At 48.6% G+C, this 17,143-nt stretch overlaps 1 long non-coding RNA gene across 1 annotated transcript; it reads right to left on the reverse strand.

Moving 5' to 3' along the window:
* Positions 1 to 16,693: 16,693 nt before the first annotated feature.
* Positions 16,694 to 17,133, reverse strand: LOC130207140 (uncharacterized). The gene is made up of 2 exons (XR_008834239.1): positions 17,067 to 17,133; positions 16,694 to 16,893 (listed from the first exon to the last, which is right to left on the reverse strand). It is a non-coding gene; the product is annotated as an uncharacterized LOC130207140 (long non-coding RNA).
* Positions 17,134 to 17,143: the final 10 nt, after the last annotated feature.

Below are 17,143 nucleotides of genomic sequence, written 5' to 3' on the forward strand. Positions count from 1 at the left end.
GGAGGAAGTGAACGTTCCTAATGAACTGCAGGAGGAAGTAAACGTTCCTAATGAACTGCAGGAGGAAGTGAACGTTCCTCAGGAGGAAGTGAACGTTCCTAATGAACTGCAGGAGGAAGTGGACGTACCTCAGGAGGAAGTGAACGTACCTCAGGAGGAAGTGAACGTTCCTCAGGAGGAAATGAACGTTCCTAATGAACTGCAGGAGGAAGTGAACATTCCTCAGGAGGAAGTGAACGTTCCTCAGGAGGAAGTGAACGTTCCTAAGGAGGAAGTGAGCGTTCCTCAGGAGGAAGTGATCGTCCCTCAGGAGGAAGTGAACATTCCTCAGGAGGAAGTGAACATTCCTAATGAACTGCAAGAGGAAGTGAGCGTTCCTCAGGAGGAAGTGAGCATTCCTCAGGAGGAAGTGAACGTTCCTCAGGAGGAAGTGAACATTCCTAAGGAGGAAGTGAACGTTCCTCAGGAGCAAGTGAACGGTCCTCAGGAGGAAGTGAACGTTCCTAATGAACTGCAGGAGGAAGTGAACGTTCCAAATGAACTGCAGGAGGAAGTGAACGTACCTCAGGAGGAAGTGAACGTACCTCAGGAGGAAGTGAACGTTCCTCAGGAGGAAATGAACGTTCCTAATGAACTGCAGGAGGAAGTGAACATTCCTCAGGAGGAAGTGAACGTTCCTAATGAACTGCAGGAGGAAGTGAACGTTCCTAATGAACTGCAGGAGGAAGTGAGCGTACCTCAGGAGGAAGTGAACGTTCCTCAGGAGGAAGTGAACGTTCCTAATGAACTGCAGGAGGAAGTGAACATTCCTCAGGAGGAAGTGAACATTCCTAATGAACTGCAGGAGGAAGTGAACGTTCCTCAGGAGGAAGTGAACGTTCCTCAGGAGGAAGTGGACGTACCTCAGGAGGAAGTAAACGTTCCTAATGAACTGCAGGAGGAAGTGAACGTTCCTCAGGAGGAAGTGAATGTTCCTATTGAACTGCAGGAGGAAGTGAACGTTCCTAATGAACTGCAAGAGGAAGTGAACGTTCCTAATGAACTGCAGGAGGAAGTGAACATTCCTCAGGAGGAAGTGAACGTTCCTAATGAACTGCAGGAGGAAGTGAGCGTACCTCAGGAGGAAGTGAACGTTCCTAATGAACTGCAGGAGGAAGTGAACATTCCTCAGGAGGAAGTGAACGTTCATAATGAACTGCAGGAGGAAGTGAACGTTCCTAATGAACTGCAGGAGGAAGTGAGCGTACCTCAGGAGGAAGTGAACGTTCCTCAGGAGTAAGTGAACGTTCCTCAGGAGGAAGTGAACGTACCTCAGGAGGAAGTGAACGTTCCTATTGAACTGCAGGAGGAAGTGAACGTTCCTAATGAACTGCAGGAGGAAGTGAACATTCCTCAGGAGGAAGTGAACATTCCTAATGAACTGCAGGAGGAAGTGAACGTTCCTCAGGAGGAAGTGATCGTTCCTCAGGAGGAAGTGAGCGTCCCTCAGGAGGAAGTGATCGTTCCTCAGGAGGAAGTGAACGTTCCTAATGAACTGCAGGAGGAAGTGAACGTTCCTCAGGAGGAAGTGAGCGTTCCTCAGGAGGAAGTGAGCGGTCCTCAGGAGGAAGTGATCGTTCCTCAGGAGGAAGTGAGCATTCCTCAGGAGGAAGTGAACGTTCCTATTGAACTGCAGGAGGAAGTGAACGTTCCTAATGAACTGCAAGAGGAAGTGAACATTCCTCAGGAGGAAGTGAACGTTCCTAATGAACTGCAGGAGGAAGTGAGCGTACCTCAGGAGGAAGTGAACGTTCCTCAGGAGGAAGTGAACGTTCCTAATGAACTGCAGGAGGAAGTGAACGTTCCTCAGGAGGAAGTGAGCGTTCCTCAGGAGGAAGTGATCGCTCCTCAGGAGGAAGTGATCGTTCCTCAGGAGGAAGTGAGCATTCCTCAGGAGGAAGTGAACGTTCCTATTGAACTGCAGGAGGAAGTGAACGTTCCTAATGAACTGCAGGAGGAAGTGAACGTTCCTAATGAACTGCAGGAGGAAGTGAGCGTACCTCAGGAGGAAGTGAACGTTCCTCAGGAGGAAGTGAACGTTCCTAATGAACTGCAGGAGGAAGTGAACATTCCTCAGGAGGAAGTGAACGTTCCTAATGAACTGCAGGAGGAAGTGAACGTTCCTCAGGAGGAAGTGAACGTTCCTCAGGAGGAAGTGGACGTACCTCAGGAGGAAGTAAACGTTCCTAATGAACTGCAGGAGGAAGTGAACGTTCCTCAGGAGGAAGTGAATGTTCCTATTGAACTGCAGGAGGAAGTGAACGTTCCTAATTAACTGCAAGAGGAAGTGAACGTTCCTAATGAACTGCAGGAGGAAGTGAACATTCCTCAGGAGGAAGTGAACGTTCCTAATGAACTGCAGGAGGAAGTGAGCGTACCTCAGGAGGAAGTGAACGTTCCTAATGAACTGCAGGAGGAAGTGAACATTCCTCAGGAGGAAGTGAACGTTCATAATGAACTGCAGGAGGAAGTGAACGTTCCTAATGAACTGCAGGAGGAAGTGAGCGTACCTCAGGAGGAAGTGAACGTTCCTCAGGAGTAAGTGAACGTACCTCAGGAGGAAGTGAACGTTCCTATTGAACTGCAGGAGGAAGTGAACGTTCCTAATGAACTGCAGGAGGAAGTGAACATTCCTCAGGAGGAAGTGAACATTCCTAATGAACTGCAGGAGGAAGTGAACGTTCCTCAGGAGGAAGTGATCGTTCCTCAGGAGGAAGTGAGCGTCCCTCAGGAGGAAGTGATCGTTCCTCAGGAGGAAGTGAACGTTCCTAATGAACTGCAGGAGGAAGTGAGCGTTCCTCAGGAGGAAGTGAGCGTTCCTCAGGAGGAAGTGATCGTTCCTCAGGAGGAAGTGAGCGTTCCTCAGGAGGAAGTGAACGTTCCTATTGAACTGCAGGAGGAAGTGAACGTTCCTAATGAATTGCAAGAGGAAGTGAACATTCCTCAGGAGGAAGTGAACGTTCCTAATGAACTGCAGGAGGAAGTGAGCGTACCTCAGGAGGAAGTGAACGTTCCTAATGAACTGCAGGAGGAAGTGAACGTTCCTCAGGAGGAAGTGAGCGTTCCTCAGGAGGAAGTGATCGTTCCTCAGGAGGAAGTGAGCGTTCCTCAGGAGGAAGTGAGCGTTCCTCAGGAGGAAGTGAGCGTTCCTCAGGAGGAAGTGATCGTTCCTCAGGAGGAAGTGATCGTTCCTCAGGAGGAAGTGAGCGTTCCTCATGAACAGACACAGCGGCGGGGAGACGCGTCCCGAGTGACTCCAGCTTAACGCTGTCAGTCTGCATTAGAGACAGCTTCCTCTTCCTCCTCCTCTTCCTCTTGGAGTGTGCATCCCACACGGAGGACGCAACACGGAAGAGTTGAGTAACTTAAGACGGGCTGAGGTTGGGAATGAGGGGATGAATGGAGATGTGGCTTTAGAGATGTGGCGTTCAGGGAGGTCACACAGGGTCGGAGACGAAGGAGCGACGGCCTCCAAGCTAACGTAGCATAGCAGCTGTGGTTCACATGGAGTGTACATGTAGCCTGTGGTTAGCTTAGCACCAAGGCTATCCACACAAAGGGAGCAACTGTTGCGCTGCTTAAAGGAACGCTGCACATGTTGGGAACTTTGTTTATTTTCTGTTGGAGGGTTTAAAGGACTGACGTCTTACAGGCGACAGCTAGCATACAGCTAGCGTAGCATAGCTTGGTTTGCACCTGGGTTATATGAAGTTTCAAGTTTCAAGTTTCAAGTCTTTTATTGTCAGATACACAGAATGACACAGGGTCAGACTGGGCACTGAAATTCTTAGGACAAGGCCCCACACAACAACTATCATAGCCGAACATAATATAACATGACATACACACTGTACAAGAACTCTGAACATAATACTAACATATAATACACATAACTAAACTACAGACAAATGGGAGTAGCAGGTAGTGAAAGCAGGTAGTGCAATAGAAAGTGTAGTGTAAGTACAGGCTGAAAGTGACAGTGTATGTAAAGTGACGAGTGTAAAGTGTCGAGTGCAAAAGTGTCGATCGTGTGTCAGTGTCCATTGAGCAGCCTGATGGCTCTCGGGAAGAAACTGTTCTCCAGTCTCTGTGTGCGAGACCGGATGCTACGGTACCGCCTTCCAGAAGGCAGCGGGGTGAACAGGCTGAAGGCTGATGATGGCAGTCCTTTAGGATCCTGCCAGTCTTCCTGAGGCATCGTGTACGGTATGTGTCCTGCAGGGCTGGGAGCTCCCTACCGATGATGAACTCCGCAGTCCTGACCACACGGCGTCGGGCCTTGCGGTCCTTGGCTGTGCAGCTCCCACACTGTGATGCACCCAGTCAGGATGCTTTCTAGTTTCAAGTTTCAAGTTTTTATTGTCACATCCCCTTTTATACAAGTATAATCGGTTCGTTAAATTCTTATGTGCAAAACACCCGACAGCAGTAGCAGACTAAAAAAAGAATAAGAATGAGAATAAACTATACAATATCCACACACAAAAAAGAAGAAAGTATTAACAATATATATATAAAACAATGTAATAAAATATACACTTTTTTTGAGACTATATATATATATATATGTATATCAGAATCAGAATCAGAATCAGAAACAGTTTTATTGCCAGGAATGTTTTCACAAACAAACGAGGAAATTTTTTTGGTGGAAGGTGCAACATTTGGACATGACAAACAAACAACAATCAACACGACAGAAAGACAACAAATAATGTGAAGTGTTTGGGTGTGTGCTTCAAGTGGTGTGTTTTAGTTAAAGTGCATGTTAAAGTGACGTGTGTGGAGGAGGGAAGAAGAAGGAGGAGGGAGGAGGAAGAGGAAGGAGCGGGAAGAAGGAGGAGAGAGGAAGGTGGAAGAAGAGGTGGTAGTCCTGGGGGTGACAGTCAGTCAGTCCCGGGGTCCATTGATGAGCCCGACCGCCGTCGGGAAAAAGCTTTTGGTGTGGCGGGTGGTCTTGGTCATGATGGACCGCAGCCTCCTCCCCGAGGGGAGGGACTCGAACAGGGAGTGTCCAGGCTGGGAGGGGTCAGCGACAATCTTTTCGGCCCGCTTCAGTGACCTGGAAGTGAACAGGACCTGGAGGGAAGGCAGATTGCAACCGATAACCCTCTCGGCCGAGCGGATGATGCTCTGCAGCCTGCGCTTGTCTTTGGCTGTGGCTGCAGGGTGCCAGACGGTGATGGAGGAGCAGATGATGGACTCAACAATGGCCGTGTAGAATTGTACCATCATTCTCCCTGGCAGGTTGAATTTCCTCAGCTGCCTCAGGAAGAACATCCTCTGCTGGGCCTTCTTGGTGATGGAGCGGATGTTCAGCTCCCACTTGAGGTCCTGGGAGATGATGGAGCCCAGGAAGCGGTAGGACTCCACAGCGTCGGGAGTCACACAGGATGAGAGGGCGGGTGGGGCTGCATTCCTCCTGAAATCCACAACCATCTCCACTGTCTTTAGAGCGTTGAGCTCCAGGTTGTTCTGGCTGCACCAGGTCACCAGGTGGTCAGTCTCCCACCTGTAGGCGGTCTCGTCCCACCAGAGATGAGTCCAATGAGGGTGGTGTCATCCATGAACTTTAGGAGCTTGACGGACTGGTGACTGGAGGTGCAGCTGTTGGTGTACAGGGAGAACAGCAGAGGAGAGAACACAGCCTTGGGGAACCCGTGCTGGTGGTCCGGGAGCCTGAGACGTGTTTCCCCAGCCTCACGTGCTGCTTCCTGTCGGTCAGGAAGTCTGTGATCCACCTGCAGGTGGAGTCGGGCACGTGCAGCTGGGAGAGCTTGTCCTGCAGCAGGGACGGGATGATTGTATTGAAAGCAGAGCTGAAGTCCACAAACAGGATCCTGGCGTAGGTTCCTCGGGAGTCCAGATGCTGGAGGATGTAGTGAAGGGCCATGTTGACTGCATCGTCTACAGACCTGTTGGCTCTGTAGGCGAACTGCAGGGGTCCAGGAGTGGGTCGGTGATGGTCTTGAGGTGTGACAGGACCAAGCGTTCAAAGGACTTCATGACCACAGAGGTCAGGCGATGGGCCTGTAGTCATTGAGTCCTGTGATCTTGGGTTTTGGGGACGGGATGATGGTGGAGGCCTTGAAGCAGGCTGGAACGTGGCATGTCTCCAGGGAGGTGTTGAAGATGTCGGTGAACACGGAGACAGCTGGTCAGCACAGTGCTTCAGGGTGGAGGGAAGACGGAGTCGGGCCCGCTGCTTTGGGGGTTCTGCTTTTGAACAGCCTGTTGACGTCTCTCTCCAGGATGACGAGGGTCGTCGCTGAGTTGATGGAGGGTGCTCCAGAGGTGTGAGCCCCTGATGGGCTGGGGGAGGGTGGGCTGATGGTCTGTGGCTTGTTGATGGGGCTGTGGGGATGGTCTCAGGACTGCTCCATTGTCTTTCAAAGCGGCAGTAGAACTCATTTAGCTCGTCTGCCAGAAGCACATTGTTCATGGAGTGGGGTGATTTGGGCTTGTAGTTGGTGATCTGCCTGAGCCCTCTCCAGACAGAAGCAGAGTCGTTTGCTGAGAGCTGCTGTTGCAGTTTCTCAGAGTACAGTCGTTTAGCATCTCTCACCGCCTTGCTAAACCTGTATTTGGACTCTGTGTACAGGTCCTTGTCCCCACTCCTGAATGCCTGGTCCTTCTGCAGTCTTAGCTTCCTGAGCTCCGCTGTGAACCAGGGTTTGTCGTTGTTATAACTCACCCTGGAGCTGGATGGAATACAGCTGTCCTCACAGAAGCTGATGTAGGAAGTTACAGCCTCTGTGTACTCATCCAGGCTGTTGGTAGCAGTCCTGAAGACATCCCAGTCAGTACAGTCCAAGCACGCCCGTAGATCCTCCAGAGCCTCACTGGTCCACTTCTTGAACTTCCTCACCACAGGTTTGCAGAGCTTTAGTCTCTGCCTGTATGAGGGAATCAGATGAACCATGACGTGGTCAGAGTTTCCCAGTGCAGCTCGAGGACGGCGTGATAGGCCCTGCTGATTGTTGTGTAGCAGTGGTCCAGTATGCTCTTCTCTCTAGTAGGGCATTTAATTAACTGTCTATATTTAGGAGTTCGTGGCTGAGGTTTCCTTTGTTAAAATCCCAGTACAATAACTAAAGAGTCCGGGAAGGTCCGCCCACACACCGTATCTGTTCGGCGAGGGTCCGCTGTGCCTCGTGCACGTTCCCCTCTTGGCATGTAAACTCCGGCCAGGATGAATGAAGCGAACTCACGTGGGGAGTAGAAGGGTTTGCAGTGAATGATAAAAGATTCCAGGTCCGGCGAACAGTGCTGTAGGATCACCGTTACGTCGTTGCACCAGCCGTTGTTGAGGTAAAAGCAGATTCCTCCACCCTTTGCTTTTCCGGAGAGCTCCGTGTCCCGGTCTGCTCGGAACAGCTGGAAGCCAGCGAGCTGGAGCGCAGAATCTGGTATCGATACAATATATATCAGATTCTGGTATCGATACAATATATATATACAATATATATATATATAAACAATGTAATAAAATATACACCATGGCCATAGATATTCACAGAATATGTTCTGGTGTGTAGTGTTAATGAGGGTCTCAGTCCTTGTTCAGCAGCCTGATGGCCTGACTGAAGAAGCTGTTATGCATCTGTAGAAATTGGTGAGGATGACTGAATCCATGCCAAACTTCTTCAGTCTCCTCAGGAAGAAGAGGCGCTTCCGGGCCGCTTTGACCACCTTGTCTGTGTGAGCAGACCAGGTGAGGTCGTTGCTGATGTTGACCCCGAGAAACCTGAAGCAGCTGACCATTTCCACTGCAGAACCGTTGATATGCAGGGGTGCGTGCTCCTCCACCTGCCGTCTCCTGAAGTCCACAATCATCTCCTTTGTCTTGCTGATGTTGAGAGAGAGGCTATTATCCTGACACCATGTAGTCAGGGTAGCAACCTCCTCTCTGGAGGCTGACTCATCATTGCCAGTGATGAGGCCCACAATGGTTGTGTCATCAGCAAACTTGACAATGAGGTTGGAGCTCCACAGTCATGTGTGAACAAGGAGAACAGGAGGGGGCTGAGCACACAGCCCTGGGGGGTGCCTGTGTTGGTGATGACTGTAGATGAGGTGCGGTCACCGATTCTCACCACCTGTGGCCTCCCCGTCAGGAAGTCGAAGACCCATTTGCATAGGGAGGTGCTTAGTCCCAGGTCCACGAGCTTCGAGACGAGTCTGGAGGGGATGATGGTATTGAATGCTGAACTGTAGTCAATGAACAGCATCCTCACATATGTATTCCCTTTGTCCAGGTGGGTGAGGGCGGTGTGCGTGGTCAGGGCTATGGCATCGTCTGTAGACCGGTTGGACCGGTATGCAAACTGCATCGGGTCCAGGGTGGGAGGCAGCAAGGAGCAGATGAATGATTTGACCAGCCGCTCAAAGCACTTCATGATCACTGAGGTCAGTGCTACCGGGCGGTAGTCATTCAAGCAGGTGACCTTGGTGATCTTGGGCACAGGGACGATGGTGGTCCGTTTGAAGCATGTGGGGAGTACAGACAGGCTGAGAGAGAGGTTGAAGATGTCGCTGAAGACCCCCGCTAGCTGGTCAGCGCAACCCCTGAGGGCCCTACCTGATATGCCATCCGGGCCAGGTGCCTTGCGAGGGTTGATCTTATTGAAGCAGCGCCTCACCTCTGCTACAGTTATAGTAGGCACACCACTGGTTGGGCCTTCAGGTAGCTCCGCTGCAGGGGGGTCACTGTCCCTCTCAAAACGAGCGAAAAAAGCATTCAGCTGGTCTGGAAGAAGGACAGAGGACTGGGTCTCACTGCAGCCCCTCCCCTTGTAGTCTGTAATGGCTCTTAATCCACTCCACATGCGCCTGGGGTCAGAGCCATGGTAGCTAGACTCCACCTTGCTCCTGTATGTCCTCTTTGCAGCTTTGATGGCCCTCAAAAGGTTGTATCTGGACTTCCTGTACTGATCAGGATCCCCGGAGTTAAAGGCAGCAGACCGGGCTCTAAGGTGGGTCCGGACCGCGGCGTCAACCCAGGGCTTCTGATTAGGGAAAGACCGGACAGTCTTCTTCGGGACGATGTCCTCAATGCAATATTGAATGTAACTGGAAACAGTGTCTGTGTACTCATTAATGTCCCCGTCTGCTGCTTCCCGAAACATCAGCCAGTCAGTGTTGTCAAAACAGTCCTGGAGAGTCGCCACACCCTCGTCACTCCATTGGTGGACTGTCCTCTCAGCCGGTCTGACCTGTTTTAGCTTTTGTCTATATGCGGGGAGCAGAAGAATGGAGGTGTGATCAGCTTTACCAAAAGCAGGGCGTGGGAGGGCTTTGTAACTGTCCCGGAATGTCGTATAACAATGGTCAAGGGTCTGATCTCCACGTGTGAAGAAGTCAATGTGCTGATAGTATTTAGGCAGGACTTTCTTCATGTTGGCTCTGTTGAAATCCCCAACCACAATAAAGGCTGCCTCTGGGTGCACATTCTCCAGACCGTTGATAATTCCATACAGTTCATCAAGAGCAGTAGCCTTATCTACTTGGGGGGGAATGTAGACTACACTCAGAACGACTGCAGTAAACTCCCGCGGTAGATAGAAGGGTCTGATTTTTACAGTCAACAGCTCGAGGACTGGAGAGCAGTGAGATGCTAGTACTGCTATGTCCGTAGCCCAAGAAAAATTAACCATAACACAGACCCCTCCGCTTGCCTGAATCAGCTGTCCTGTCCTGACGGTGTATGCTGAATCCCAACGGAGTAACTGCCGCGTCGGAAATCTCCGGCACGAGCCACGTCTCGACGAATGCCAATACACAGCAGTTCCTGATGTCCCGTTGGAATTTAATACGTGCATTCAGATCATCCATCTTGTTGTCGATGGACTGAACGTTGGCAAGTAGTATGGATGGTAGAGCAGGTTTGAAATACCTTTTCCGATTCCGAACCAGAGCTCCAGCACGTCGGCCTCGTTTTTTCTTCCTCCGTCTTGTGGGTATATCCGACGGCGGAACAACAAAGAGCCCGCTGCAGTCCGAACTCGCACTCCGGAAAGTTGAATTAAAGTTATTGTAGTAGTCCTCTCCGAGTGCAAATCTGATCTCCATAAGTGTCTGCTGGTCATATTGAATTAACGACACTGCAACATTAACGTAACAAACAACTAACAGTAACAACAACAAAAAAACGCTAGATAGTTTTGGCGGAGCTCTCATCAGTGCGACCATTCTGCGGCGCACATCTATATATGAAGGAGTAGGTAAAGGACCAGCATGCACCTGGGTTATATGAAGGAGTAGGTAAAGGACCAGCATGCACCTGGGTTATATGAAGGAGTAGGTAAAGGACCAGCATGCACCTGGGTTATATGTAGAGGTAGGTAAAGGACCAGCATGCACCTGGGTTATATGTAGAGGTAGGTAAAGGACCAGCATGCACCTGGGTTATATGAAGGAGTAGGTAAAGGACCAGCATGCACCTGGGTTATATGTAGAGGTAGGTAAAGGACCAGCATGCACCTGGTTTATATGTAGAGGTAGGTAAAGGACCAGCATGCACCTGGGTTATATGAAGGAGTAGGTAAAGGACCAGCATGCACCTGGGTTATATGTAGAGGTAGGTAAAGGACCAGCATGCACCTGGGTTATATGTAGAGGTAGGTAAAGGACCAGCATGCACCTGGGTTTTATGTAGAGGTAGGTAAAGGACCAGCATGCACCTGGGTTATATGTAGAAGTAGGTAAAGGACCAGCATGCACCTGGGTTTTATGTAGAGGTAGGTAAAGGACCAGCATGCACCTGGGTTATATGTAGAGGTAGGTAAAGGACCAGCATGCACCTGGGTTATATGTAGAGGTAGGTAAAGGACCAGCATGCACCTGGGTTATATGTAGAGGTAGGTAAAGGACCAGCATGCACCTGGGTTATATGAAGGAGTAGGTAAAGGACCAGCATGCACCTGGGTTATATGAAGGAGTAGGTAAAGGACCAGCATGCACCTGGGTTATATGAAGGAGTAGGTAAAGGACCAGCATGCACCTGGGTTATATGTAGAGGTAGGTAAAGGACCAGCATGCACCTGGGTTATATGTAGAGGTAGGTAAAGGACCAGCATGCACCTGGGTTATATGAAGGAGTAGGTAAAGGACCAGCATGCACCTGGGTTATATGTAGAAGTAGGTAAAGGACCAGCATGCACCTGGGTTATATGTAGAGGTAGGTAAAGGACCAGCATGCACCTGGGTTATATGTAGAAGTAGGTAAAGGACCAGCATGCACCTGGGTTATATGTAGAGGTAGGTAAAGGACCAGCATGCACCTGGGTTATATGTAGAAGTAGGTAAAGGACCAGCATGCACCTGGGTTATATGTAGAGGTAGGTAAAGGACCAGCATGCACCTGGGTTATATGTAGAGGTAGGTAAAGGACCAGCATGTACCTGGGTTATATGTAGAGGTAGGTAAAGGACCAGCATGCACCTGGGTTATATGTAGAGGTAGGTAAAGGACCAGCATGCACCTGGGTTATATGAAGGAGTAGGTAAAGGACCAGCATGCACCTGGGTTATATGTAGAGGTAGGTAAAGGACCAGCATGTACCTGGGTTATATGTAGAGGTAGGTAAAGGACCAGCATGCACCTGGGTTATATGTAGAGGTAGGTAAAGGACCAGCATGCACCTGGGTTATATGTAGAGGTAGGTAAAGGACCAGCATGCACCTGGGTTTTATGTAGAGGTAGGTAAAGGACCAGCATGCACCTGGGTTATATGTAGAGGTAGGTAAAGGACCAGCATGTACCTGGGTTTTATGTAGAGGTAGGTAAAGGACCAGCATGCACCTGGGTTATATGTAGAGGTAGGTAAAGGACCAGCATGCACCTGGGTTATATGAAGGAGTAGGTAAAGGACCAGCATGCACCTGGGTTATATGTAGAGGTAGGTAAAGGACCAGCATGCACCTGGGTTATATGTAGAGGTAGGTAAAGGACCAGCATGCACCTGGGTTATATGAAGGAGTAGGTAAAGGACCAGCATGCACCTGGGTTTTATGTAGAGGTAGGTAAAGGACCAGCATGCACCTGGGTTATATGTAGAGGTAGGTAAAGGACCAGCATGCACCTGGGTTTTATGTAGAGGTAGGTAAAGGACCAGCATGCACCTGGGTTATATGTAGAGGTAGGTAAAGGACCAGCATGCACCTGGGTTATATGTAGAGGTAGGTAAAGGACCAGCATGCACCTGGGTTATATGTAGAGGTAGGTAAAGGACCAGCATGCACCTGGGTTATAGGCCATCATGCCCACTACAGAGGGGTATCCATTTTCTGATACCAACAAAATATCAAACTCCTTTAAGTGTTTGCATTGCCGAGGACCACAACAACAACAACAAAGCACACGTGAGTCTCGTGACTCCGTCTAGGTGAGCTCTGGTTGAGAGGGAGGAGTCTCGTGACTCCGTCTAGGTGAGCTCTGGTTGAGAGGGAGGAGTCTCGTGACTCCGTCTAGGTGAGCTCTGGTTGAGAGGGAGGAGTCTCGTGACTCCGTCAAGGTGAGCTCTGGTTGAGAGGGAGGAGTCTCGTGACTCCGTCTAGGGGAGCTCTCCTTGAGAGGGAGGAGTCTCGTGACTCCGTCTAGGTGAGCTCTGGTTGAGAGGGAGGAGTCTCGTGACTCCGTCTAGGGGAGCTCTCCTTGAGAGGGAGGAGTCTCGTGACTCCGTCTAGGGGAGCTCTCCTTGAGAGGGAGGAGTCTCGTGACTCCGTCAAGGTGAGCTCTGGTTGAGAGGGAGGAGTCTCGTGACTCCGTCAAGGTGAATTCTCCTTGAGAGGGAGGAGTCTCGTGACTCCGTCAAGGTGAATTCTCCTTGAGAGGGAGGAGTCTCGTGACTCCGTCAAGGTGAGCTCTGGTTGAGAGGGAGGAGTCTCGTGACTCCGTCTAGGTGAGCTCTGGTTGAGAGGGAGGAGTCTCGTGACTCCGTCTAGGTGAGCTCTGGTTGAGAGGGAGGAGTCTCGTGACTCCGTCTAGGTGAGCTCTCCTTGAGAGGGAGGAGTCTCGTGACTCCGTCAAGGTGAGCTCTGGTTGAGAGGGAGGAGTCTCGTGACTCCGTCTAGGGGAGCTCTCCTTGAGAGGGAGGAGTCTCGTGACTCCATCTAGGTGAGCTCTGGTTGAGAGGGAGGAGTCTCGTGACTCCGTCTAGGGGAGCTCTCCTTGAGAGGGAGGAGTCTCGTGACTCCGTCAAGGTGAGCTCTGGTTGAGAGGGAGGAGTCTCGTGACTCCGTCTAGGGGAGCTCTCCTTGAGAGGGAGGAGTCTCGTGACTCCGTCTAGGTGAGCTCTCCTTGAGAGGGAGGAGTCTCGTGACTCCGTCAAGGTGAGCTCTGGTTGAGAGGGAGGAGTCTCGTGACTCCGTCTAGGGGAGCTCTCCTTGAGAGGGAGGAGTCTCGTGACTCCGTCTAGGGGAGCTCTCCTTGAGAGGGAGGAGTCTCGTGACTCCGTCTAGGGGAGCTCTCCTTGAGAGGGAGGAGTCTCGTGACTCTGGTTGTGTAGCAGCTGCTCCGTCAGGCTCTCTGGCTGGAGGCCTCAGGAGCAGCCGTGACCATCAGCCTGCTGCTCGTCTCTGGATGAAGTCACTTCAGTTTATGAGCCCCAACATCTCAACTAATCATTTCATGACAAGAGACATCAAAGCTCGTGAAAGTAACACTCACCCCAGGAGCAACTGCAGCGACGCCGTGTACCGGGGACTGCACAGGTTGATTTGATCATTATTGCACCATCAATCATTCAGTTCACTGACAGCAATTCACTTCAGTTTATTTGTAGAGCCCAATTTCACAAATTACAATCTGTACCCATAGACATCCCTGACCTTTGACCTCACATCGGATCAGGAACAACTCCCAAATAACCAGCAGCATCTCCATGTAGTGAGACGTGAGGAATCTTCTACGTGTGCTTCTGGCTTCTGAGGAAAATCAAATACATTCGTTGTGCCGGTAGAATTTTTTTAAATCTGTAAACTGATAAATAAAAACACTTTTTAAATTTCCGTAGCCTTTAAACATACAAAATTAATCCATCTCCAAAACAAGAGTAAACAAAACTCAGGGCTCCAGACTAACTTTTTTTACTAGGAGCACAGTGGCCCCTAACTTAAAATTTTAGGGGCGCAAGCAGAAAATTTAGGGGCGCACACAGGGTTTTTCCTGGGTCAAAATGGGTCTTGTGCTCCCAAAAAATGTTTGCGCTGCACCATCTATTCGTGCAGGTCGAGCTGTTGAGTGAGTGATCAGCAGCTGGCCGCTCGGTCCATTCACGCACCTCACAGTTGTGTATTGATCAGACAAGAAGACACGCTTATCAACTCCAGTGTTTCCCCTACTATTATAACAGGGTGAAACCTCCACCCGCCACTCTGTAATTTTCGTCTACCCCCGTCAACAATTCTCGGCTCAGTGACAGAGCGATGCGCGCCGACATCGAAGTTCGTAGTTTTTAATCGCAGACTTTTTTGCCTTAGGCGCTCGGATTGTCATAGGCGCTCGGGAAAACGCTTAGGCGCCAAATTGTCTCTGCAGGAAAACCCTGACACACTATAAATCGACTTGCAAAGTTTTCCCATCATTTACTGTATTACTGATAAATAATTTGACAATATACAATCTTATGCCTGTTTGCCTTCATGAACTGCAAAACATTCACAACAGAGAACTCTTCAGAAGTTACTGTATTGAGTTTAAACATATTTGAAGAGAAAACATACCTTGAGCATGTGCATGTTGCACTTCGATGTGGCCAATCAAAACATTTGTTGGTTTCTAGAGATGCACCGATCAGGTTTTTGGTGCCGATCACCGATCACTGAAATCAGTATCTGCCGATCACCGATAATACCGATCACCGATCACTGAAATCAGTATCTGCCGATCACCGATAATACCGATCACCGATCACTGAAATCAGTATCTGCCGATCCGATAATACCAATCACCGATCACGGTGTTGATTGAAGCATTCTATTTATTGTGTAGCATTATTGCCTAGGACTATGAGGAAATACATATATAAAGCAACTCAAACATTAAAGAAATTACCGATTTCTTTAAACATTTAGGACTTTTACTTTGAAAAATGTCCTAATTGATACATTAAAATTGTTTGATTGCTATTGTAGGGGATTTCAGATATGTATGGAACACATCTGCATCATTCATTTCCTGGAACTCTTGGGGAAATCTATATACAGGACTTTTCTTAACATACAAAAGACTGACTAATTTTTATAAACTCTTCCTTGGTACAGTAAACATGTTTTAATGTTAGCATAATTTAAGCTAAATCTCAGAAACTATCTATAAAGATACATCAGTTCATTGTTTACTTTTATATGTTAGTGTATGATTTGTCGACATCTTATTTTGATAAACGGATGTTGTTTCACGTGGTTCTTTCCGCTAACTTTGCAAAACCGGATGTTGTCACTTAAATCCTTCCGCTAACGTTATCAAAACCCTCGCGCGCTCCCGGTCGAATGCGTTTACCGTGAGCATCAGTCTATAGGGGCTCAGACATGTGAGAGTCGGCTGAGTTGACCCAGAGATTCAACTCGGGGGACGGGGACGCCGCTCGGTGGTGAGGATCCCCTCTGACCTCTGACCTCTCACTCTGCGGCCCTCGCCCTCGTTGCGTCTCCGCTGCGGTGCCCCCCCCCCCCCCTCTCACACACAGGCCAGCCTTCTTCTTCTTCGGTTTTCGTCTCCTTTCTTCTTCTTCTGGAGTTAATGTCGGTTAGCAAACCAGTCATTCAGGCATTACCGCTAACTATAGTGGGCTGAAGTGTAGAACAAGTTTGTAAGCAACAAAAATATTTAATAACAAAAAAAAGAAATCTGCTAATTTACTGGTCGCGCATGCGCGAGTTGATTAAAAATTTACTCGCACTGTGTCTAATTTTAGGCGCAAAATGCGACCATTTGGTCGCAGTCTGGAGCCCTGAAACTAACCGCAAGCTTTCACACAAGGATGCATCTCTAAAGTTACATAATTAGGAATACAAGAGACAAATATATATATTTATAAAGTGAAGCATTTGAACATCCGTCAGATCAGGTCAATATGTATATACAAATAAATATAATTATATATATATATATAAATATATATAAATTAAAAATATATATATATAATGATATATATATATATACATATATATATGTATATATATACAAATAAATATATATATAAATATATACAATTATATATATAAATCTATTTAAATATATAGATATATAATTATATATATAAATATATATATACATAAATATGTATATACAAATATATATAATTATATATATATATATATATACATATACCGTATATATAAAGTGAAGCTGCGTGTGTGGAGTAATCACAGCCTTTCATACAAATTAAACCATTTTTAAAAAAGGTTTAAACTTGGCAGGCGACGTTTTGGGCGTAGGCCCGTCGGATGGCGTTTCCACTTCCTGTGGCGTTGGAAAACATTCACAATAAAAGACTCGAGGAGGTCACGACGATATCAAAGAAACACGATCAAAAATCAAAAAGGATTGGGGGAAGTCCCTGAAACACCACTGAATGAACAACAAATGACACACATGAAGATGGAAGTGACTGAAACCGTCACACACACACTGAATGACATGATTACTAAAGTGTGACTTGATTCACAGATTTATCACCATCGTACCGATAATATAATAAAGATATAGAATATAGATTTAAAACTAGAGGACGCTTCTGATCGATGATGCAGTGAAGCAGAGTCCCTCCACTCACAGAGTGAATTAACACACACACACACACACTCAGAGTGCCGGCCGCAGGGCGCTCAGCTCTCTCTCTGCGTCTTCGTCCTGAAAACAAAAACATGGTTCAAATTAAAATATGTCCAGAAAGCCTTTGATCCTCATCGAAACCATGAATACAACCTCCAGCTGACCCTTTGCTAAGCCCCGCCCCCATGCCGCTCGCTCACTCCCTCCCTCCCTCCCTCCTTCCTTCCTTCCTTCCTTCCTTCCTCCCTCACCTCCTTGGTCACGGTGTTCATTGAGGAGGCGGTCCTACACATCTCCCGGGCCTCGGTCCTCCCTCCCTCCCTCCCTC

This window comes from Pseudoliparis swirei, chromosome 17 (assembly GCF_029220125.1).
Source record: "Pseudoliparis swirei isolate HS2019 ecotype Mariana Trench chromosome 17, NWPU_hadal_v1, whole genome shotgun sequence".
Lineage (NCBI taxonomy): Eukaryota > Metazoa > Chordata > Actinopteri > Perciformes > Liparidae > Pseudoliparis > Pseudoliparis swirei.